The sequence below is a fragment of the Nicotiana tabacum genome, chromosome 3 (genome assembly GCF_000715075.1).
Source record: "Nicotiana tabacum cultivar K326 chromosome 3, ASM71507v2, whole genome shotgun sequence".
In the NCBI taxonomy this organism is placed as follows: Eukaryota; Viridiplantae; Streptophyta; class Magnoliopsida; order Solanales; family Solanaceae; genus Nicotiana; species Nicotiana tabacum.
Genome location: NC_134082.1, coordinates 111,524,586 through 111,548,230, shown reverse-complemented (window position 1 = coordinate 111,548,230; position 23,645 = coordinate 111,524,586). Strand labels below are relative to the sequence as shown.

At 35.5% G+C, this 23,645-nt stretch overlaps 1 long non-coding RNA gene across 12 annotated transcripts; it reads right to left on the bottom strand.

The window, feature by feature from the left end:
- Nucleotides 1-1,031: 1,031 nt before the first annotated feature.
- Nucleotides 1,032-14,377, bottom strand: LOC107774445 (uncharacterized). 12 transcript variants are annotated; one of them, XR_012707727.1, is made up of 6 exons: nucleotides 14,022-14,377; nucleotides 13,824-13,952; nucleotides 7,178-7,568; nucleotides 4,355-5,861; nucleotides 3,942-4,010; nucleotides 1,032-1,222 (listed from the first exon to the last, which is right to left on the bottom strand). It is a non-coding gene; the product is annotated as an uncharacterized LOC107774445 (long non-coding RNA). The 12 variants fall into 12 exon arrangements; XR_012707729.1 differs by lacking the exon at nucleotides 1,032-1,222 and having other exon boundaries at nucleotides 3,748-4,010; nucleotides 4,355-4,430; nucleotides 5,041-5,861; XR_001645494.2 differs by lacking the exons at nucleotides 1,032-1,222; nucleotides 3,942-4,010 and having other exon boundaries at nucleotides 4,358-4,524; nucleotides 5,041-5,106; nucleotides 5,370-5,861; nucleotides 14,022-14,375.
- Between the last annotated feature and the right edge of the window lie 9,268 nt (nucleotides 14,378-23,645).

Genomic DNA, 23,645 nt, shown 5'->3' with positions numbered 1-23,645 from the left:
ATCATTCATTTTTTGAGATGATTATATATTTTTTGTACAATTATAACTTATAATAAAATTAACTTATAATTTTACATAAAAATAATAAATGCACGAAAATTAATTTATCAAAATTATACGCCAAAGTTAAGATGTAAAATTAATATTATAAAGATATTACATAAGATAATTAGGTATATAAATTAAAAGAATTAAATAATAAAATATGCATGAATAGTAATAGTGGAGATGAATATTGTTCCTCCAAAAATGGGGGAGGGTTGGAGCTCCATTATGGCAAAAGTTGCCCCCATGGAGAAATGGGAGAGGGTTGGAGATGGCTTTACTACCTTTGTCCCTATTTATTTTTGTGCACTTTCTTTATTAGTCTGTCCAAAAAAAAAAATTACTCCCTCCGGTCCACTTTAATTAATTTTTAGGTTGTTTTCATACATATTAAAAAATTCACCTTTTAGCATTAATTAGCAATAAAATTGACCATATTAACCCTAATTTGTTCATTGAAAATATAACAAATATCATAGGCTTTTTACTCTAAGGGAAACTTTGGAAAAAAAGAGTTAATTTCTTCTTGATATCTAAAAAAATCAAATATTGTGGACTAGAAAAAAAAGGCCAAATATAAGTGGACCGAAGGGAGTAATATATTTCAACTTTAAACTTCCCTCTAAATCCTGAATGAGATGATTTACAACCACACAAGTATCTATGGCTTGTTTTACATCATAAATTTCAAGAATTATTTTTTTTTCTTTTTTAAACTCTGTGCTCAATCACATTAAATGGGACGAAGCGAGTAATTAAGAATGTATGACAGACAAGTCAAGAAATGTAGGATAGTGGCAACAATAAATTCTCTTACATTTCACGAGAACTTAGAGCCGTTTGGACATAAGAATTTTTTTCTTTTTTTCCAAATTTTTTTTATTTTTTTCCGAAATCAACGTTTGTTCATAAAATTTCCAATAAAATTTTCCAAAATTTGAAAAACTCAGAAAACCTATTTTTCAAAATTTTCATTCAAATCACTCACAAAACTTCAAAAACAACCCAAAATTATATTCATGTCCAAACACAACTTTAAATTTCAAATACTATTTTCACTTGAAATTTTTTTCACCTTTTTTTGGAATTTTACAATGCTTATGTCCAAACGCCCACTTAATCTTCTCTTGCACCAACTAATATACTTCCGACTTAGCAAAGCATAAAATTAAGATTGCTGCATGGCAAAAAAAAAAAGAAAAAGAGAAAGTAAGGAAACAAAAGAAAACGATTTGCATACTTTTTCAGGTCTCAGGTAACACGAAGCTAGGAAGAAACAGTACTCAAATGCATAGAGAACAGCCAGATATAACCAACAAATGAAAGAAGTACAAAAGGGATTCGAAATAAACTCTGACCATGGTTTCCGGCTTTGTCTAATCTAGGGGTGGCAAATGGGCGGGTCGGGCTGAATTTGGGCGGATCAAGATGAGTTAGGTCAATAAATGGGTCATTACCCAACCCAGTCCAAAGTATACTTGGGTTAAGATGGGCTAAACAATGGGTCATAATCCAACCCGCCCAACTTGACCCATGTTTTAGAATCATGCTCATCTTGCATAAAAAAAGTATTTTACCTTAAAATGTGTAAGTTGAAAAACAAATTGGGGGGTGAGGGTATGGGTGGGGTGGGGGGATGGGGCGGGTGGATGATGCAGAAAAACGAAAAAACAGAAAACAGAAAATTAAAAATAAAAAAAAAGTGATTTTTTTTTGAGGGGTTTGCGAGGCGGGGGTGGGTGGTGCAGAAAAAAAAACAGAAAATTTGAAAGAGTGGGGTTTTGCCGGGGGGAGGGCCGGGTGGGTGGATGGTGCAGAAAAACAAAAGAACATAAAATTAAAAATACAAAAAATAAAGAAGTAAAATTGGGGCAACTAAATAAATTTCTATATAAGTTAGGTTGAAATATCTTTTGTTTTGGGTGAGTTTCATGTGTTGTATTTGGGCTGCTTAATGGGTTAGAATGGATTATAAAATATAATGGGTTAACTTGGGTTCAATCCAATTTGACACATAAGCTAAAATATTGGTAACCCAATCCATTAATCTCTTGGCGGATTGAGCAGGTTAAATGAATTTGGGCTCAAATTACCACCCTAGTCTAATCCAAGAAAAAGAAACATTTCACTGTTTATAGAGAAGGATCGTTTTTTCTAATTCATCATAAGATTATTCTCCAAATGCTCAATAAGGCAGCAAGATGAGGACCTAATCCCAATTAGTACCTGTTTAAATAAGCATTAAATTGATTGGTCCCTTGTATCTGTTATCTATATTCTAATATATAGAAGAGCCTTGGAAGCAGCTGGCCGTTGTCTTGCCAGCTTGCCGACCAAGGCTCTTTTTGGTCATTTCATATTTAGTTTTTATAATTATTTGATCATTTAAAGTGGCTCTAAGTTTTGATTGGTTCAAATAACTTGATTATTATGCTAACTTTATTAATTTTAGTTGTATAGACATTTTAGCCCTTTGAGGGAGCCGTATATCTCTTCGAGTGGGTCCATCTCTCATTACAAATTGCGGTTGGAAAATCCATTACCATGACAACTTTTTATATATAACTCGCCAAATTCTATGAATGCTCGTAGGGAGACAAATTTTTGGTTTAAATATATTCATGATTACTTCTAAACTCTAAAGCTCAGAGCTGCCACTATCAAGCTGTTTAGAAATTTTCAAGAACTAACTTTGCATATCATAAGCTATAATAGATATTATGGTAATTTAATTTTATAAATTTCTTCTAAATTAATTTTGTAGATCACATACTAAAATTATTTATGTGGTAATTGATTTTTTACTGAAATTATAATGCCCAAAAAGTTATAAATGTCAACTTATTTCAACAAAGACTTTCTTTTTTAAAAATCAAATCATTTTACAGGAAAATATTTATCAAATCATCTTCTAATACCTTTTATTATGGTTAACTTTGGTAATTTCAATTCTAAAAATTCTTAATATGGTGACTGTATCAAATATTATTTGGGTTGGTAAATACGTGCACAATGTTTTGTGAAATAGTTTGATAAATTCAAGTTGAAGAAAAATATTTTGCAGAAGACATTTTATTTTTGCGGCATATTTTTGTTTAATTGTCTATTATAAAGTTAGATTTCATTTTAAGGTCTTTTTATCTGTTCAAAATTTTCTCAAAAGGTTTTCAAATAGATATATAAGTGAGCTCTATAAAATACATAAGATTTTTATTGTTTACTACTTCGCAATTACTAACCTGTATTAACTAAGAGTGTACTTTCTAAATAATCCGAATGAAAATGAGATGAATACAGCACACAAAAAGGTATTAAACGTTCATAGTTCTAAGGTTGAAACTTTTTAAATATCTATCAAACAACAAACTGAAATAACAAAATTTATTAAAACATCATAATTAAATTAGGTATCTAAAACAAAAGAAAGGTAGAACCAAGAATGAGCAAAAAAAATTCACATTATTAATTCAAGCATTTTACTTTTTTTGAGAAATTTTTGTTTAAAAAAAATAGAATTAGTTGCCTTTGAAAGACGTGTTTATTTCCTCACTTTCATGTATCTTATCTTAATGTTCTAAAAGTTGACAATAGAAATACATATATGTTCCTATTATTATTAATAATTATTCACCGTGGTTTAAGGTTTACCTAGAAGTTAGTAGCTAGCCAGGGCTGAAGTTCTTGCAATTCATTTCCTGAATTGAATTTAAATTAAAGTACAACAACAAATTATAACAAAAAACAAATTAAGAAGTAGAAAACAAACTTTGTCAGAGTTCAGATTGTTGGGCCCGTGCGTAGTGTGTTATACTGAATATGAGATTTCTTTTATCAGTAAAAGAATCTCAGACAAAAGCGCGACATGTAACTGCAAATATAATGTCCATGCATCTTACCCCTGTAATCTGATCTGGTTGGTTTTTTCATCGACCAATAGAATCAGCAACCACAAAAGCCTGTTTCATCTGTGTAAGCTTAGGATAGTTAAATAATTGAGCAGCCAAATTTGATAAAATACCTGAGGTTAACTTCCATTTTTCTGAGAAATCACCATAGTTATCATGGGGCTAAATGAGCTACATATGTTATGATTTTCTTACCAACTAATATAGCTGAAGACCTCAGGTTATTTATTATGTAGCTAAGTGAGCTACATATCTGAAGATTTTGATGTGATTACCATAGTAATTATATAGCTTAAGACCACAGTTAAACAAAAAAATGCAAATGATGGACACACATGAAATCAAATCTGACATCATTGAAGCACACAGATAAAACTATTAAAGACGATGGCCTGAGAACTTACTGATCAAAGAAATCCTTCAGCTTTGTATTCTTATTCAAGTCCAAAGATTCTTGAAGTCCCAGATAGACTTAATGCTCTAGTATAACCCCATTCCCCAGCGCGCGCGCACACATACCAACACCCAAAAGAAAAGGATGGAAGATGGTATTAAATCGTCTGCTCTTAGCCTTCTGCAAGCCGCAACGGGAAGGAAAAAAAAACTTGAAAGCCCACATTAATAGCAGGTCTAATTCCCAATGTTTCATGTATGACATATGTCCCAACTTTGTGGGATACATTTTAATGGGGGAGACCATTAGTTTCATTGAATAGCTTCGGGACAAAAGCACTCGAGCAATGAACCAGAGATGATTCAATTCTGAACCACGGGTCTATCTATTTCTAGATTGCTTAATTCTCTTCCCCAACTTTGAGACCATATTCCATGCTTTCTCAAAGCAATGTGGTTCTGTAGCTAAATATTCTACAAAGGTCAGCAGTAAACTAGTAAAGTGCCATAATCACAACTTCACATGGTTCATGAAGATCCACTATCCGGATATACTAACCCTAAGTTGGTTCTTCCTTAACATGCAACTTAATCCCCAAGAATGCATACCATTATAGTGCAAAAACAATTCTATCCTCTTATCTCTGGCCTTTCTAGGCAAAATAATGATAAGCCTTTTCATGGAGATTCTACATACCTTCACATTCTTCACAAATTGATTATAACTGTCGTGTCCATAGAAGAAAGGCTCTTTTCGGAATGTCTATATAGCAGAACGCATTCCAGTTAGCATCAAAGTGAAAGAACATACACGGATAAATACTGACATTTGTATATCATTATTGGACATCCATGGATGATTTGAGACATACAACCATGAATGGCATCATAAAGTAGCCAAGTCATGGAACAAGGCGATATAAGTGGAAAACGAAATATATGCGCCAGATTGGGTCTCATGCGCATCCGGGTCACAGCATAAGTAACCAAAAATAAAGAAAATGGTCCGAAGAGGTAGTAGCTCACCAATTTGGTAAACATGAAACCAAATTCCACAAGTCCAATGAGTAGTCAAAGTCTTGTAAATCAACACGAAGCTCAGGACCTATAAATATCAGCAGAAGTGAGAGACTAGGAGGGTAAAAGCCCCCCATCAGATTTGAGATACATGAGAATTGTAATAATCTAATTATAACCGAAAGAAAAAAAAGATGAGTAATCCACATCAACGAAACCAGAAACATGTAAGCAACAAACCAGATCCTTTTAGTCTTGAATTCTGAAGAAAGCAAGAAAAGACATTGCTGTAAATACAAAAGGTCGAGCTTGAAGTTTCATTTAAGTGGTACACCTGTGTTCTGATGATGAAGGAATGCTCAAACTAAATCAGAAGGCAGTACTCCACGAGTAAATGCTCACATACTTAGGCCGAAAACCATCACAAATGATCTCTTCTATGTTCATAACCTTCTCTTTGTTCCTTGCATCAGTGGAACCTCATCTCCCACGTCCACTCATCTACCACAGTGAGTTACTTATCAATAAACTGGAGGAAACAGAAATAAGAACAACTATTCCACAATCTCAATAACACTAGAAGGAAACATACCTCAAAATTCATTTATAATAAAGTTTTCGCTCCATAGTCCACACCTCCACCCTTCTTTCTCTCTCTCTCTCTCTCTCTCACACACACACACACACACACACACACACAAACACACAACAGTGCATACCTACCAGAATAGACACCTGGTCTCAGACTGCTGATCAAGGATAAATCCAGCACACAAGCAGATAACTCAGATAACTCAGATAAGCACACAAGCTTATCTGAGTTAATAATTAAACAAACTGATCAATCTGTGGAAGCACAATGTTTCCAACAATCCACTCCTCCAAAAGAAAAACCAATTGTAGATCCTACAGTTGCAAAGCATGCCTTCTTCAATTTCCATGAATGATTTTTCTCTGTTTATCCAGATCATGACTACGGATACAGATACCGCAGAGCTACGAGAAACCTAGGAACCAAATGTGAAATAGGAAAAGAACAAATATGCAGAACAGCAGAAGGCAACCTAGGAACCATGAACATTATATTCAGCTCGCCTACACTAGATAGAGAAGCACTTGAACTAGCGCAGCTAGAATATATCAGTTGCAAGGAATCAAAAGGATGAGATTCACCATTTTGAAAAATAATAATGTACCTAGATAAGCGCCACAAACAGACTTGAATTGAGTGTGCAGAATGCCTCAGCAAAATATCCTAGGACGATCAAGCAAGCTCGATCTGTAATGTGGTTTAATCCTATACAGTGCAACCATTTTATATCTGAGTTTTTTATAATCCTGTACATAATATCTATATGTATTCCATTCGTATAACTAGACATCATATATTTACATTCACACAATATATTCTTACCTGCAAATATTTTTTTTTTTAAATCTAAATTAATAAATTTGCTAAGCAACCATTTATTATTAACAGATAATAAAAAATATGAATTGGACCAGTCTATGTCTAGATCAACTTCAAGCTAGATTATAAATTAAGATTTAATTAGATCCACTAGTAGTCTCAAAGTTAACACACACCCTTAAAGAAAAATTCAAAATTAAGGAAGACTTATCAGCTAATCTTTGGAGTTTACAACCATCAACGCTATACTCATAAAGTTCCTAATCACTAACTTACACAACCACTAAGTTAGCTACCTTAGCGCACAAATCTCACCAGTCAACCAGTGGAAAAAAAGAATGTATGTTTTCCACTTAAAGAACTGAAAAGAGAAAAAGAACTTTTAGCAAAATTGCATCCCCCGTACCGAAAAACTTTTGACACAAGGCAATTCTGTAGCTAGCAACCTTCAGAGAGCACCCCAGAGGAAGAGATTCAAAGGAAGCCTCCTGTATCATATTGATCTAACTGTCGTGATATATCTCGAGCTTCAGTAGTAACCAGATAAATATAAAGACAAAATTCACAGCATTAGTAGTATGAAAGGCCATAAAATCTAGATATACAGAAAACTTCTCAACAGCATTTCTCAGATGTAATATCTGACATCAACGAGAGAAAGAGTAGGATAAACCACTTTAAAATCTATGTGATTCAAATATTCAAAATGAAACGTGGGGTATTCGATTGCTGATCACTGATAATAATTAGCATGGTCCAGCACAAAGATTTTGTGGTATCTTGATCTCCCACTTGATCTGCATGTAGTGATGACAGTAGCATTAGTTTTATAAAAAAACGAAGGTGCAAAGAACTGTTAACAATAAACGGAAGTGCATAGTTCAAATGCTCAAAAAAATAAGAAAAATAAATGCATTAAAAGTGAACATGTCTTGCAGATAATTAATAGCCTTGAACTTAGCAATAATCATTAGCAACTCCAGCAAGTGTTAGAAATAAGTTGTTATAGATTATAGGCATCGAGGGAATTCATTTGGCAAAATAGTGATGGAAAAAGGAGGTTGTTGTTGTTGCGGAAGCCAAATGTATACAGTGTGAATGAGTCACAACTACTATACCAAAAATTATGGCGGCCACTAAATAATAAATAAGACACTAATACAACAATAAAAGGAATACCAGAATTTACGAGGTTCGGCCAATTTTGCCTACTTCCTCGGGCAAAACCAATATTTTATTCCACTCCAAAAATACAAGTGAAATAATACTAAAGAGAGAAGATACAAATGCCTTAAGAAGATAAGAAGGCAAATAAGAGGTGTGTTTAAATCCTAAACATTAGGCTTTCTTTTATATTTGCAAAATATGGATGCAACTTTTGATGATGGTGATTTGGCCTTGATGTTGTTGGGGTCACTTCCTGATGAGTACGAGCACCTTGAAACTACTCTACTCCATGGGAATGACGAAATTTCTCTCAGAGAAGTTTGTTCGGCTTTGTACAGCTATGAACAAAGAAAGGGAGAAAAACAGAAGGGCGGAGAAGGAGAAGCACTGGTTGTGAGGGGTCGTCCTCAAAATCAAACGAGGACAAAGAAAGGAAGATCCAAGTCAAGATCTAGACCCAGCAAAGATGAATGTGCCTTTTGTCGAGAAAAGGGGCACTGGAAGAAAGACTGTCCGAAGTTGAAGAATAAGGCCAAACATAACAATGGAAAGGCCATTATGGATTCAAATGTAGCTGATGGTGATGATTCAGACTTCTCATTAGTTACAACAGAGCCATCAACATCATCAGACATATGGTTGATGGACTCGGCTTGTAGCTATCATATGTGTCCCAACAGGGACTGGTTCGTGAATTTTCAAGAAGAGAATATGGAGTCGTCCACACAGCGGATAACAACCCTCTTACCTCATATGATATTGGTTAACAATACGATTAAGGAACCATGATGGAATGATCAGAACATTAACAGATGTTCGATATGTACCGGGTTTGAAGAAAAATCTCATCTCTGTGGGAGCCCTAGAATCAAAAGGGTTCAAAATCATTGTAGAAAATGGAGTGATGAGAGTATGCTCCGGTGCACTAGTGGTAATGAAGGCCAATCGGAAGAAAAATAACATATACCGTTATCGCGGTAGTACAGTTATTGGGACAACGACAGTAACATCCAGTGACGAATAAGAGGCAGAAGCAACTAGGCTATGGCACATGCGCTTGGGACATGCTAGAGGAAAATCTTTGAAAACTCTATCAGATCAAGAATTGTTAAAAGGAGTAAAGGCTTGCAACTTGGGGTTTTGCGAACATTGTGTCAAAGGGAAACAGATAAGGGTTAAATTTGGTACAGCGATCCATAATACTAAAGGCATTTTGGATTATGTACACTCTGATGTTTGGGGTCCTTCCAAAACACCTTCATTGGGTGGGAAGCACTATTTTGTAACCTTTGTTGATGATTTTTCCCGAAGAGTGTGGGTGTATACAATGAAGAGCAAAGATGAAGTGTTGGGAATTTTTCTCAAATGGAAGACGATGGTGGAGAATCAAACAGGCAGAAGGATCAAGTGTATTCGCACAAACAATGTAGGTGAATACAAAAATGATCATTTTAATAAGGTCTGTGAAAATGATGGCATCATCCGACACTTCACTGTCAGACATACACCGCAACAGAATGGAGTGGCAGTACGTATGAACCGGACCTTGCTGGAGAAGGTACGGAGTATGTTGTCCAATACTGGCTTGGACAAGGAATTTTGGGCTGAGGCAATTACATATGCATGCCACCTCATTAATCGCTTACCATCTACTGCTATTGATGGCAAGACACCATTTGAAAAATGGTATGGAAAGCCTGCTATAGATTATGACTCTTTGCACGTATTTGGTTCAACTGCATATTATTATGTGACAGAGTTAAAATTGGATCCAAGGGCAAAGAAGGCTATTTTTATGGGATTACTTCTGGAGTCAAAGGATATTGCTTATGGTGTCCTATAACAAAGAAAGTAATATTCAGCAGAGATGTTACCTTTGATGAATCTGCTATGGTAAATAAGGTAACAGAAGATACCAAACAAAATGAGGGTGCTTCTAAGCAGGTGGAGTTTGAGGGAAAATTTATTTTTCCTACACAAGAAGCAGATGAGGAAACAAATGAAGATTATCCTCTGGAAGAAGAGCTAGTAGAGAGGTAGATTCCAACTCAGGAACCTCAACAACAACTTGAATCAATTGCAACCAGCAGGCCAAAAAGGACAATAACAAAACCTGTTCGTCTTATAGAGATGGTTGCTTGTGCCACCTCAATTGTAGCTGATGATGTTCCTACCACTTATAAAGACGCAGTCCAAAGTTTAGAAGAAGATAAGTGGAGGATTGCCACGAATGATGAAATACAATCCCTTCATCAGAATCATACATAGAGATTGGCCAATCTCCCAAAGGGAAAGAAAGTAATTGGGTGCAAATGGGTATTTGCAAAGAAAGAAGGATTTCCTAACCAAGAATATGTTCGCTACAAAGCAAGATTGGTGGCCAAAGGATATGCTCAAAAGGAGGGAATTGATTACAATGAAGTGTTTTCTCCAGTTGTAAAACATTCCTCCATTAGAATTATGTTGGCTTTGGTAGCACAGTTGGATTTGGAACTAGTTCAGATGGATGTAAAAATTGTGTTTTTACATGGAAACTTGGAGGAAGAAATCTACATGACTCAGCCAGAAGGATTCAAAGTTGCTGGAAAGGAAAATATGGTGTGCAAACTTGAAAAATCGTTGTATGGATTGAAACAATCTTCTAGACAATGGTACAAGCGATTTGACAAGTTTATATTGCGACAAAGGTACAAGAGAAGCAAGTACGATCATTTTGTGTATTTGCGCAAGCCTAAAGATGGTTCCTTTATATATCTTCTCCTATATGTTGATAGCTTCGAAGAATTCAGAAGAAATTGATAAGTTGAAGATTCAACTGAAGAAGGAGTTCGAGATGAAGGATCTGGGTGAGACAAAGAAAATTCTTGGCATGGAGATAATAAGAGATAGACGTTCAAAGAAACTTTGTTTATCTCAGAAAGAATATTTGAAAAGAGTACTACAACGTTTTGGCATAGATGAAAAGACTAAGCCAGTTAGTACTCCACTTGCTCCCCATTTTAAGCTAAGTACTACTATGTCGCCAAAAGATGAAGCTGAACAGGAGTATATGTCAAGGGTTCCATACACAAATGTTGTTGGTAGCTTGATGTATGCAATGGTCTGTACGAGACCTGACATTTTACAAGTTGTTGGAGTCATTAGCAGATATATGCATAATCCAGGAAAGGACCATTGACAAGCTATGAAGTGGATTCTACGGTATATTCATAATACTGTAGATGTTGTGTTAGTTTTTTAGCAGAAAGGCAACCAATCTGTAGTTGGATATTGTGACTCAGATTTTGCGGGTGATCTGGACAAACAAAGATCAACTACTGGTTATGTGTTTACTTTTGCAAAGGCACCAGTTAATTGGAAGTCTACTTTGCAGTCAACAGTTGCTTTGTCTACAACAGAGGCAGAGTACATGGTTATTATAGAGGCTGCAAAAGAGGCAATTTGGCTTCAGGGTTGCTAAAAGAGCTTGGTATTGGATACAAAAGTATCACAATTTTTTGTGATAGTCAAAGTGTTATTCAATTAGCGAAGAACTAAGTTTATCATGCAAAGACGAAGCACATTGATGTTCGGTATCATTTCGTACGAGAAATCATAGAAGAAGGTGGAGTCACGGTGAAGAAAATTCATACTACAGAGAATCCCGCTGATATGCTGACAAAGGTGGTGATTGCGGTCAAGTTTCAACATTGTTTGGATTTGATCAACATTGTTGAACAAATGTTGAACACTGAAGATTGAAGATGAAGACACAACCAAAATTTGTTATTGAGAGAAAATTGGAGATGTGGAATTTTGCCAAGGCGGAGATTTGTTGAGTGCCAAAGTCCCACATCGGTGAAGTACCAATTTTGGTTGGTACTTCACCCTATAAAAAAAGGCCTAATGTTTAGGATTTAAACACACATCTCATTTGTCTTCTTATCTTCTTAAGGCATTTGTATCTTCTCTCTATAGTATTATTTCACTTGGATTTTTGGAGTGGAATAAAATATTGGTTGTGTCCGAGGAAGTAGGCAAAATTGGCCGAACCTCGTAAATTCTGGTGTTCCTTTTACTGTTGTATTATTGTCTTATTTATTATTTAGTGGCTGTCATAATTTTTGGTATAGTAGTTGTGACTCATTCACACTATATACATTTGGCTTCCGCAACCTAAAGATTTCTTGTGAGCTTCGAAAATTTTTAACAACATAGTGCATAGATTAGCAACACAGCGAACACTATAATACATGTCCACCAAAAGCCCTTTCAAACACCTGAAAGAACTAAGAAATTTATTCAACTTAGGATATACCTTATGACATTCTTGTTTAAGTATGCAAGTCCTATTTTGACCATAGGCGATATGGTACCCATTTTAAGTACACAAGTCCTGTTCCTTTCTCCTTTTACTTTGTCTTTCCTTTTTCCTTTTTCCTGTTGGTTGGTTGGGGGGGGGGGGTTAAATTGTTTCTGTATTTAATAAGGTGAGGGAAAAGTGCACATTCATGTATTTGTAATACCGCAACATCGATATTTTTTTAATTTTTCTTTTTTGTATTTTGAAACGTCACCCACAAACCCCTTGGCCATGAGCTAACAATGGCACTTTCTTGCTTTGCTCTCTTGGTGAAACAAATCCCAAACGTCATGGTTGGAGGTGGAGGGGCACGCTATCCCTCCCTTGTCTCGAAATTTGATAATTCTAGAAGGTGGTAACAGTAGACACCCATGTATATCTTTTTTACATGGCTGGAACTCCTGATTATTCAGCAGCAATAGAGTTTTACAAGCTTCTAAGTAAGAGGTTCCATGCATTTAGGCATGGATGTGATGTCGAGATTCCCAAAGTTACGTAGAGGCTTTTAACTCTCTCTTTCTTCTTTCTAACCTGCTTCTTCACTTATTTCTATCTTCCTAGTACCTACATCACTACCTCAGCAATTCTCTCTATTTAAATTCAATCAGCAATGCTCTTGTCAGGATCGGTAATAAGGGAATAGGAAAGTCTCAAAGGAAGCTTTAAAACTTAATATACAAAATCTTTCCAAGAGATTAAAGTTACTTTTGTCTTCCTTCTGTTTCCGTGACATTTTTGGGGATGAAGGAGCGTATTGTGGTCATTATTTGGACATTTTTATGTTTCATTCCAGTAGGATAAACTACTTAATTCATTGTAGAGAACAAGAGTCACCAGTTTTCTTGGGATCTTCTATTTTAAATCAAACTTACCTCACACATGAGTAACAAATAAAAACTTACCGAGGAGACTTACTTTTTGTCTTCTCGTTTATCAAGATAGTATTCATTGCAGAGAAAATAGTCAACAGTGTCATGCTCAGTGTTTACTTTTTCAAATCAAAATTATCTCACACATGAGAAACCAAATCAAAAGCAAAACCTATAAAATGTAACAAGAGATCAGATTCTTTCCTATCTACACCAATTTGACATCTATAGGGTTACAAAGATGTGCCTTTGCATATTTTTCAGAAGCAAGGTGCATTCGTTTGCATTTTGATGCGTGATACTTAATGTCACTGCCACCTCACATACGAGGAACCGAATCAAATAAATTTAATGCATTGGTTTCCAATAGAGTAGCTAGCGAATAAAACTAAAACATGTATTAGTTTGCATTTTGATGCGTGATACTTAATATCATGGGCGAAGCTACATTCACATAAGAGTGGTCAAGTAAAAAATTTACAGTGTATATATAGTTAAAATATTAAGTTTTATAGGTATATAACATATATTGGACACTCTATGTCGGGATTTTTTTTCATTTCGTTCGAGTTTGACCACCCTTAAAAAAATTAGAAAAATTATTATGGATAAAATAGAGGTTTGTCACAGAGTAGAGTACTAAAACAGTAAAACTAGAGAATCGAACCACCAACCTTTTTTCTTCTTTACAGCCTTAAGGACTTTGATATCGCATTTTTCATTATCCGTACTGTGAGATCCTCAAATACATCACTGTACTTCCCTCTTCAACCTTCCTTACCACCTCGCAATCATCCTGCTCCCTAAACAACCAATTAGCAAATACAATAAAAAAACGTTTACTTCATTTACACAATAAATTAGGTAATTACCCATTTTCGACGGCTAGGATTCGTAATCCGAATACACCCTTGGGTCGGATCACATTGAGATGGGTGTAATCCAGGCTTTAGAGGACGGAGCGGGACAGAAAATACATCCGAGGAGCGGAACAGTGGTGGAGTTACCGGCGGCGAAGGTCGAGCATGTGCCTTCCGTTTTTGTTATGGCTGCGTATCAGAAAACGATGTGCCGGAGCCGAAAGAAAGATGACGAGGCAGGCGCGCGAATTGAAGCGATATACGTACGGAGAGAGAGAGAACAGCTGCGGACGCGGGAACGGGAACGACCCGCAAGGACAGAAACTTCTTTTACTCCGTATTTATTTAAGAACGACTTATTGCGACGTTTTATTATCCTCCTTTCTTTGGAATTAAAATTGTACGACATATACTAACCATGGCTTAGCCGGCCTGTTTGGCCAAGCTTCTAGGAGACCAAAAATATTTTTTTTCCTCAAAAAAATATTTTTAAAAAAGTTTAAATTGTTTGGCCAAGATAAAAAATTACTTTTGATCAGCAACAGAAGGAGTTTTTCTGTTTTTGGGAAGAAACAGTAAATTCTAGCTTCTTCCAAATAATAGAAGAAGAAGTAGAAAATTAATTTATTCAAGACAAAAATATCCTCACTATAAATATGTATTTTCTAAATTATCCCTTTTCGATTATTTTTTTTTCATTTTTGTTTCTTGTTTTTGCAATTCTTTTAAATTTAAATATATCATATACATGAGTCATATTGTAACTTTCCGAATTCTTTAATGACTTTCTTGTTTTGATTTTTTCTTTGTGTAATGTCTTCTAACTTTCCAAATTATTTTCTTCTTTTTTCACACTAAAGCAAATTATATATATCCTTCTTTGGATTATCAATTCTCTACTTATAAATAATCATTTATAATTTCTTCTCTTATAGGCTATTAATTCCCGAAACTTTAAAACAATTATCAAATCTAATTTGTGAAAATTACCTACAAATAGGTAATTTATAATTGCAATGCATAATCTATATATTATCAAAAGAAAAAGAAAAAGCCTCCACATTAAGTCAAGTGGCAGCCTCATAATAGGTCACTTGGCAATTCAGGACAAAGTTAGTCAGGTTAGATAATAATTAGTTTCTTTTTGAATTTAAATTTTAAAAAATTAAAGTATACATTATGTGTTGTTAATAATTAGTTACTCTTTTTGAATTTGAATTTAAGAATTATTTTTATTTTACGCTCAATGTCATCTTTCAAGTTTGACACTTAGAATCATCTTGTTACAATTATCATGGCTATGCAAAATTTCATCCGACGACATTCTTCTACTAATAAGGAATTCAACTATTATGTTAACGAAGACATTACTGCAGAAATTGAGGAAAGAAGTGGGCTTCTGGTATTCCTTTAGAAATGTAAGGCAAGTCTTCTACTATTATGAAAACATTGTATGATAGAATTAAAAAATTGTTGAGAAATGTTATCATGTGTGAGTGACTTTGCTTATTATTTCATGGTGGATTAATAATATATAATAATTTGTGGAATAGACTTCTAATTCTTACTGAAGGATGTATTTTGATTATTCAAATCATCATGTAAACAATAAGTAATTATACTAGATAATATTATATGATTTGGTATAACTATACATGTTATAAATCAATATGTTATATTGATTTAAATCTTTAATATGTATACTTTATGTTTTATATTTTAATTAAATAAAAAATAATAATAAAAGTCTCTTACGATAAATATTTAAGTTTATTTTTTTCTTTAAAATAATTACAAAACCTTGGTACTATCCTTTTTGATAATTTGACACTCAAAAGTACTTTTTAGAAAGATTAATCAAACACAATTTATTTACCAAAAAAGTACTTCTTAAATGAATTGGTCAAACACAAACTATTTTTAAAAAAAAAGTACTTTTGGATAAAGCACTTCTAAAAAAAGTATTTTTCAAAATAAGCAGTTTTTGACAACTTGGCCAAATGGGCTCTATGTCAGCATGGTTAAGTATTCACCCTCTATATGATTATTTAAGAACGACTCATTGCGACGTTTTATTATCCTCCTTTCTTTGGAATTAAAATTGTACGACATATACTAACCGTGGCGTAGCCACACTATGTCAGCATGGTCAAGCATTCGCCCTTTATATGATTATTAGTAGTTGTACTCGCACGATGCGCAGTTAATTTTAAAAAAAATATTAATTGAATTAAATTGTAGTCAAGCTTGTTTGAACATATTAGATTAAATTTTTCTAATAAATTTCAATTGTCATCTTATTCGTCAATACGATATACACAATAATAAATTTTTTATTAAATTAAAGAGATTTATATAATCATTGAATAAGTTATTTATTCTGTATTTTTCTTTATTATATTATCCAATGTTTAGTATTATTACATTGTTAATAGAAGTTTTTATTAGTATATTACTTTTTTTTAATGTTTTGTTTGCTCGCTTTCTTTTTGTAATATAATAGAAGACATATTTTATTACTCTTAAAATAATTTTTATTTTAAATTTTATTCTGTTGTTCTCAATAATATTGTTTGAATTTTAATGAATATAATCTTTATTAAATTAAAAAGACTTATATAGGCATCAAATAAATTTTTTGTTCTGTATTTTTTTTATTATATTATCCAATATTTAGTATTATTATATTGTTAATAGAAATTTTTATTAGCATATTACTCTATTTAATATTTTTATCTGCAGCTTTCTTTTTGTAATATAATAGAAGATATATATTTTATTACTCTTGAAATAATTTTATTTTAAATTTTATTCTGTTATTCTCAAATATTGTCTAAATTTAATGAATAAAATCTCTATTAAATTAAAGGACTTATATAGGCATCAAACAACTTTTTTTTTCTATATATTACAAATTTATTATACTATCCAATATTTAGTATTATTGCATTGTTAATAAAAAAAATTGTTAGTATATTACTTTGTTTAATATTTTTGTCTGCTACTATTTTTTTTTAATATTGTGTGGGATAAAATATGTTCATATTTAATGATCGCATGAGAAAGTGATACGTGAAACCGAAGGCAGAAGATAGCTAAACCCGAAGGCAATGATCTCTCTTGTTACCGGAGAGAATTATACTCATAACGATAAAATTAATGCCGTCATCCGGTAGCATTCAATGAAGAATATTCTACAGCATTAAGTGCATGATCCGTTACAGAGAATATGGCATTCACTGTCCACCATTACACATCCTTCAATGGCCCTCATAATTGTCATTAAAGATGAGCTTAATCCTAGGACCTTGTTCCCTAGGTGCAACGATAGATAGTGAGCTCTACTATCATCGTAAAGGATACGAATTTCGTGACAAGCATATACTATATTCTATCAAAAGCTCAATAACATTTTACTTTCTTACTTATTTGTATTGTTCTTATCGCTCCCGGTAGCTCTACGCCTGGAACCAAGATATCTACCATCTATCTCAGTTTTAAGGCTAAGTCTTATATTTCCGTCCAATTTATCTATTATTTTTAGATCAAATTAATTCACTTGTCTATAAACCACGTACAAATTCAACTATACCATTTTACGGGTAAACAGTTTGGCGCCCACCATGGTGCATAGACAATCGTGTAATTGAATCCTGCAACTATTACTAACTTGTGTGATTTTTTGTTCTTAGCAAAAATCATTAAAAATTGCAGATAATGGTGTTAACAACACATGTAATGTTGAGGCCCAAGGAAATCAACCTCAGCACGAGGATTCAATTAGTGATACCCGTAATGAGGGGAACGAGGTCACGCCGGTTCCCGGCGGCCGATATCTGCGACGTGTTCGGGAGGCAACTCCTGATGATACTAAAGAAGAGCACGTCGTCGAAGCAGTCAGGGTCTTTCAAGAGCAATAGAAGGCCATTATAGGCCATCTCACACGACAAGATAAGGTCATGACGAAACTGAAGCAGGCGTTGTCGGGCGCTTCCAACAATACTGTTGGCCCAAGTGAAGTTTGTTTTGAAGATTGACAAAGGAACTCAAGCATGAACCAGGTCCATCCACAGTATATACAAACACAGGTAGATTCAAGCACAGAGGATGCACATGAGGGAGATAAGATTAAGTGGTTATATCTGATATCTCCTGATAAAAAATATTGCATAATTAATAAGGAGAAGGAGTCCTTACTCAAAGAAACACTATCCAAGATAAGGAAGGAGTTAGAAGTTGAAGTTAACTAGAACTCTTCCACCAAGGAAGAGTAGCATCAAAACTCTAGTTATTTTCTACTCTATTAACTCTAAAAATTGCAGGATGTTCTCACTTTACAAGTACACACAAAAGCTGAAGTTAAACGTGAGTTGAGAGCAAAATAGCAAGACATTTTGCAAGCAATTCTTGTGTGATTCAAGTGTGCGAACCTGAAGCTACATGAACCAGATAGAAGAACTAGTTCCAAGTGTCTGTCTTTTATTCTAGTACAATTGTAGTAGGTGTTTTCATATTGTATCTTTCAGCTTTATCTAGAAGCAATTCTAATAGGTACTTTGACTATTCAAGTTAGAGTTAACTTGAAGTTATCGCAACAGTTAGAGGCCGATTGCTATAACAGGATTAGAGGTAATCCTTAGGTTTACAAAGAGTATTTGTAAATATTATTTTGGCTCAGTGATTTAGTGAAGTGTTGGGGAAAATCCTACTGAGTAGTAGGTCGTAGTTTTTTCACCTTTTGAGCCGGGTGTTTTTCACGTAAAAATACTTGTGTTCCTTACTTTTCACATTTATTATTTCTGCAATAGTAGTTTAAGGAACACACAGAAGAACCATGTTCTTCTATAATCTACGCACGTGAAAATTGGACACCACACAAATCATCCCCTCTTGTGTGGCATTGAAGTATAAAACATCAAACACGAATAGGCAAGGCCCAATTCTTCCCAGTGCTCCCGTAAACTAAACGACGTAGAGGGTCGACAATAACACCCCGAGGGGCGAGGTCGGCTTCGACGGGGCCGGGGGGAACAAATCCGGTCACAACAATGAGAGTTATCCCTTTAAAATCGAACTCATGCGATTTGTGAGGGAAGTTTACGCATGAATAGATCAAATTCCAAGTGCACCACCAGTGCTGAAAGGCCTACACTCAAAGAAGTACACATAATTGCCGTACAAACCAAGCACAACACCGGAACTAATCCCGAAGTGGTTTAAAATGCCAGACGTGTCGAAGTGTTATGGGACTTCGGATCCTCATGAGCATATCACCACCTATACAATGGCGATGAAGGGAAACAATTTAGCTCCCCACGAGATTGAGTCTATTTGGCTGAAGAAATTCGGGGAGACTATTATGAAGGGAGCCCTGACATGGTATTCGCTTTTGCCTGAGCATTCCATAGACTCCTTTGGGATGCTCGCGGATTCTTTCATCAAGGCCCATGCTGGGGCCAGAAAAGTACAGGCCCGAAAGGCCAATATATTTAGGATTTCGCAAAAAGAGTTTGAGTTACTACGGGAGTTTGTAATCAGGTTCCAGAAGGAAAGGATGTTGCTACCAGCCATTCTGGACGAATGGGCAGCCGAAGCATTCACCAAAGGTCTGGCTTTCTCGAAAGTTGAAATAAAGTTTGTTCGAGTTCCAGGAAACAACTTGGGCGGATGTTCACAATCGATACAAGTCGAGAATAAGGATTAAAGATGATCAGCTCGGTTTTCCAGCGTCGGCTAAGAGTCGTGACCGGGAGAAGAATAAAGAGAAATCGAAAGACTATTTCAATACAGATCGACGGTCTTCGAGGAGTCAGTTTTTCCCCTATGAACGGGCCGAAGGATGTGGCAGAGGTTTTCGGTCGGCAAACAGATTCGCTACCGATCGCGGTCGAAACTACAGGTCATTGCAGAACAAGGAAATGTTAGATTCTTCCTACCCTAGACTTTCCGAATACAACTTCATTGTCAACGTAGTGGAGCTGGTATTAGCTTTGAGGAACATTAAAGAAGCACGGTTCCCGAAGCTAGTGAGATCTGATCCCTGCCAGATGGATCCTAATTTGTAGTGCAAATACCATCGGACAAACGGTGGACTGGGATTGCCGGCATCTGCATGAAGAGGTGGCGACATTGCTGAAAAACGATCATCTCAAGGAATATTTAGGCGACCGAGCTAAAAACAATTACAGTCGGAATTGTGATAATGCAGAGCCTTCAAAAACTGGAGAAGATCTCCCACGCCTGACGATCAACATAATTTTCGGGGGGGGGGGGGGGGACGAGATTAACGGGGTTACATTTTTGGTGACGAAAAAGATAAAGGTATCTGTGACCTACAACAAAAGACTCCGGAAAGTTGCTGAAGACAACATTATTTTTACGGAGGAAGACGTAGAGGGGCTGCTACTACCACATAATAATGCCCTGTTAATCTCTCTAAATGTCTTAGATTTTAAAATTAAACGTGTTCTGGTGGGTCCAGGAAGTTCAGCCAATATTATCCAGTGGAGAGTGTTGGAGTAAGCCAAGCTCATTGGAAGTATCATTCTGAGCCACAAAAATCCTCGTTGGGTTCAATTTGGCAAGCGTGACAACCCGCGGAAAAATCATACTACCCACGAATGCCGAAGGGGTGATAAAGATGACCCTTTTCAAGGTAGTGGACGGCGATATGGGTTACAATATCATCCTGGGGAGATCGCGGTTGCATGAAATAAAGGTTGTGCCATCAACATATCATCAATTGCTAAAATTTTAAACTCCGAGGGAGTTAAACAAATAAGAGGTGACCAACCTGCAGCAAGGGAGATGAATGCAATCTCAGTCTCCAGTAGCAATGGGAAGGAGCATGCGACATAACAATTACATGAGCGAGCGCCTGTTCTCGAGCAAAGCGAAGTCAACCAGGGGGAAGGGGCATCAGAATCATATCAAGTACCAAGGTATTCCAGGTACCAGAAGAGACGGATGCAACAAAGTCCACAGCAGAAGAACTTGAGCAAGTAGCATTATTTGAAAAATTCTTGGAGAGGAAATTCCACTTGGGGACAGGACTGCAACCCAAACTCAGGTATGGAATTTATTGAATTTCTTAAATTTAATGTCGATTGTTTTGCATGGTCACAGGTGGATATGACAGGTATCCTGCCGGAAGTGGCCGTACACTAGCTAAGCTTGGATCCCAGCATTCCTCCTGTAAGATAGAAAAAACGTCCTATTGCCGAGGTCAGAAATAAATTCATCAAAGAAGAGGTAACTCGCCTGCTTGATATTGGTTCAATCTGAAAAGTAAAGTATTCCAACTGGCTAGCTAACGTAGTAGTTATCCCAAAGAAGAATAATAAATTTCGCATATGCGTAGATTATAAGGACTTAAATAAGGCATGCCCGAAAGACTCGTTCCCATTGCCAAACATTTATCAAATGATTGATGCAATAACCGGGCACGAGTTAATGAGTTTCCTCGATGCTTACTCTAGGTACAATCAAATCAAAATGGACCCAGAGGATCAGGAAAAAACTTTCTTCATCATGAATTTCGGCACATATTGTTACAACGTGATGCCCTTCGGGCTAAAGAACGTCGGGGCCACTTATCATGGCTCATGAACAAGATGTTTGAAAAGCAAATAGGCAAAACCATGGAAGTTTACATGGATGATATGCTTGAGTTTTTGAATGCAGGTGATCATCTCAAACACTTGCAAGAAACTTTTGACAGCTTAAGGAATCACAACATGAGGAACCTCGAGAAGTGTGCGTTCGGGTTCAGCTTCGGTAAGTTCCTGGGATTCTTGGTGTCAGAAAGGGGGTTTGAGGTTAACCCTGATAAAATCAAGGCCATCGAAGACATCCCGGACCAGCTATCAAGCGTAAAATAGGTTCAAAGACTAACGGGGAGATTGGTCGCTTTGAGCAGATTCATTTCCTGGTCTTCGGATAAATGCCATCATTTCTTCTCGAAATGACAGTGACAGTGTCCTAGAGGCATGATATCTAATAGTTGGCAATTGAAATAGTTTTATATAGTTTTATCCCTATAGGCATGCTATATAAGAGAAGCAGTACAAACGATACAAGCAACTGATTGATTATTAAACCTATAGGCATGGTATCTAGATAAGTAGTACAATGATAATTGAGGGAATTGATAGACTAATAATTTAAAGTCCTATATAGGCATGGCACATAGGTAAGTAGAATATTGCACTGCTATGCCCTATAGACATGGTATCTAAGAGTGCACAGTAGTGGAAATAGGTACAACAAGCACTTGAAACAACATGTGTTGGCGAGTTAAGTGATGTGTGTGTGTGTGTGTCTCTTATAGGCAGACTTTCTACTCATGAAATTAAAAACATGTAAAGATTAGCGAATAGACCACATAGATTCTATAGGCATGCTTTCTACCCATTTATGTGAGAATTAGAGTACCCTACCCCCTTTTTACTAATTTCCCCATCTGTTTTGTTCACAAATTATTACAGACTCAAGAATAATGAATAAAAGTGTGAATATTACATATTGAAAGACTACTTGCCTAATAAACAGAGCAGGCCCAAAGAGAAATAACCCACTTGGGCATTCATCAAGCTTTACCTTTCATACGAACAGTATATCCGGAACCCAGCACATCTCAAGAGTGAGAGTGTGTCAACTACACACCCAGGGCCATACACAAACTCGTACCAGGATTAGAAGGGACAAACCATACAAGGTAACCAATTGACAGTCCTAAAGTCTATTAGTAGTGATCATCATTGTTAGAAGATAATGGAACAAAATTGGTCAAACAAGAGGGCTTAAACATGCCAACTAGGTGGACATCTTTGACATAACAAGTTTGACATAGAAAACTAACACCATGTTGAGCAATTATTCAACAAAGAAACGGGTGTAGCATGTTGAACACAGTTACACATTAAGAGGGCCTAAGAAGCAAGTCTATTGAGCTAACAGGACAAACACACATACGTGCTAATTTCCCAAAAATTAAGTTTAGCACAAGACATTAACCAAAAATAGGTCAGAAAAGACTTTAAACAAGTGAGCCTTATTCAAAGCAATTATAGTTAGAGGGATATGCGATTCCACATGAAGATGACCATAGGCAGCATTGCAACAAACTAATAGCATGGTCTACCATAAACCTCAATAGTGTCCTAACTCATGAGAATATATAGCACTTAAGGGGAATGCGACAGGTAAGCATAACCATTTGTACCAGTTACCTAGCCAAAAGGGAAACTGACATAGCAATTTGCCCTAGAAGCCATTCTAAAGACACAAGATTAACAAACCAATAAAACTTAAATGGCATGGAAACATGTTTTAGCTAATCAATACAGCCTTAGGGACCTATCATTTTGGGCAAGAAGAACTCAACAAGGTCTAGAACACAAACATGGAATACATGACAATGTAGGGAATACACATTAGTCTAGAAGCACTTAAGAAAACTGGAATCCATTCCGATAATGAAAGCATATTACATATATTGAAGCCTAGTGAATTCAACTAATAAAGAACATAGAACTGCAAGGGATTGTTAAAAGCAATATAGTGGTAGTAAAGAATACAATATCAGGGATCCATGAATAGAAGGGAAACTAAATCATGCTTACAAAACCTGAACAA